This window comes from Schistocerca serialis, chromosome 7, assembly GCF_023864345.2.
Source record: "Schistocerca serialis cubense isolate TAMUIC-IGC-003099 chromosome 7, iqSchSeri2.2, whole genome shotgun sequence".
Taxonomy (NCBI): domain Eukaryota; kingdom Metazoa; phylum Arthropoda; class Insecta; order Orthoptera; family Acrididae; genus Schistocerca; species Schistocerca serialis.
In genome coordinates, this window is record NC_064644.1 from 39,813,286 (window position 1) to 39,815,526 (window position 2,241).

Below are 2,241 nucleotides of genomic sequence, written 5' to 3' on the forward strand. Positions count from 1 at the left end.
GCGGTAGCGTTCTCGCTTCCCACGCCCGGGTTCCCGGGTTCGATTCCCGGCGGGGTCAGGGATTTTCTCTGTCTCGTGAGGCTGGGTGTTGTGTGATGTCCTTAGGTTAGTTAGGTTTAAGTAGTTCTAAGTTCTAGGGGACTTATGACCACAGCAGTTGAGTCCCATAGTGCTCAGAGCCATTTGAACCATTTGAACTAGGGCCTCCCGTCGGGTAGACCGTTCGCCGGGTGCAAGTTTTTCGATTTGACGCCACTTCGGCGTCTTGCGCGTCGATGGGGATGAAGTGATGATGATTAGGACAACACAACACCCATTCCCTGAGCGGAGAAAATCTCCGACCCAGCCGGGAATCGAACCCGGGCCCTAGGATTGACATTCTGTCACGCTGACCACCGGGGGCGGACACGGTAACGGCGATAATACAGCAGTAGGGATAGGTTTACTGACGAAGACGAAAAATGTCGCTGTGGTGAGCTTTCCCACATCGACAGCAGCCACATCGCACTGCTTTCACATCTGTTTGAGGACTGTTGCATTACTCTGTGGTTCTTCTTGTATGTTTTGGTGTTGGCATATTACACGGTTTTTTCATTTTTTTGAAAATAGCTTTACAGGAGCGAAGGTATCTGGGGTGACGAACCGAATAAATCAAATTACAGTATTCCACAGAAGATAAAGGATCCCTCATGTCAAAATAGAAAATTTTCCTGAACGATCTCCGAAATTGTGTCGGTGGTGTCTATACTCTGCAGAGAAGTATAGACCAAAAGAGAGAAAATATGTGCCAGAGAGATCCTCTTTTTTTTTCTCAATCATACTCTCTGGTAGCCGGCCACTGTGGCCTTGCGGTTCTAGGCGCTTCAGTCTGGAACCGCGCGACTGCTACGGTCGCAGGTTCGAATCCTGCCTCGGGCATGGATGTGTGTGATGTCCTTAGGTTAGTTAGGTTTAAGTAGTTCTAGGGGACTGATGACTTCAGATGTTAAGTCCCGTAGTGCTCAGAGCCACTCTCTGGTAGTGAGAAACAATGTCCACCTCGCAAATAAGGAACAACTTCAAAAAACGTGTGTGGTGTACATGATAATTTGACCGAACTGCAGAGAGATGCATTGACTGAAGTAGATCTGCATCTGCATCTACATCTACACTCCGCAAGCGACCTGATGGTGCGCTGCGAAGGGTACATCTGATACCACTAGCATATCGGTCTTTCCAGTTCTACTCACTGCCGGCGTGTGGGAAGTTCGCCTGTGAGTGTACTCCAGTTTAAGCTCTCGCAACGGTCGCAGGTTCGAATCCTGCCTCGGGCATGGATGTGTGTGATGTCCTTAGGTTAGTTCGGTTTAAGTAGTTCTAAGTTCTAGGGGACTTATGACCACAGATGTTGAGTCCCATAGTGCTCAGAGCCATTTGAACCATTTTTTAAGCTCTAATTTTCCTGATTCCCTCGTCGCGGTTATTTCACGACATGTACGTGTGGGGAAGCGATATGTTAACAGACTCTTCTTGGAAAGCACGCTGTCGGAATGTCAACTGTAAACCTCTCCGCGATACAAAACGCCTCTCTTGCAGGTCTCTCACTGCATTTTCCTTGAGCACCTCCGTAAACCCGTGGAACCGGCTAAACGATGACGAATCACATCACTTTCCGTTGAATATTTTATTTCTCTCTCTCTCTTTTTCTGTCTCTGCTGTTGATCGAGCGTAGTAAAGTCCAAGACTGACTAATGACCTTTTGAAGAGTTCTTTCATGTATGAATTATTATTATGAATTATTATGAAATACACTCCTGGAAATGGAAAAAAGAACACATTGACACCGGTGTGTCAGACCCACCATACTTGCTCCGGACACTGCGAGAGGGCTGTACAAGCAATGATCACACGCACGGCACTGCGGACACACCAGGAACCGCGGTGTTGGCCGTCGAATGGCGCTAGCTGCGCAGCATTTGTGCACCGCCGCCGTCAGTGTCAGCCAGTTTGCCGTGGCATACGGAGCTCCATCGCAGTCTTTAACACTGGTAGCATGCCGCGACAGCGTGGACGTGAACCGTATGTGCAGTTGACGGACTTTGAGCGAGGGCGTATAGTGGGCATGCGGGACGCCGGGTGGACGTACCGCCGAATTGCTCAACACGTGGGGCGTGAGGTCTCCACAGTACATCGATGTTGTCGCCAGTGGTCAGCGGAAGGTGCACGTGCCCGTCGACCTGGGACCGGACCGCAGCGACGCAC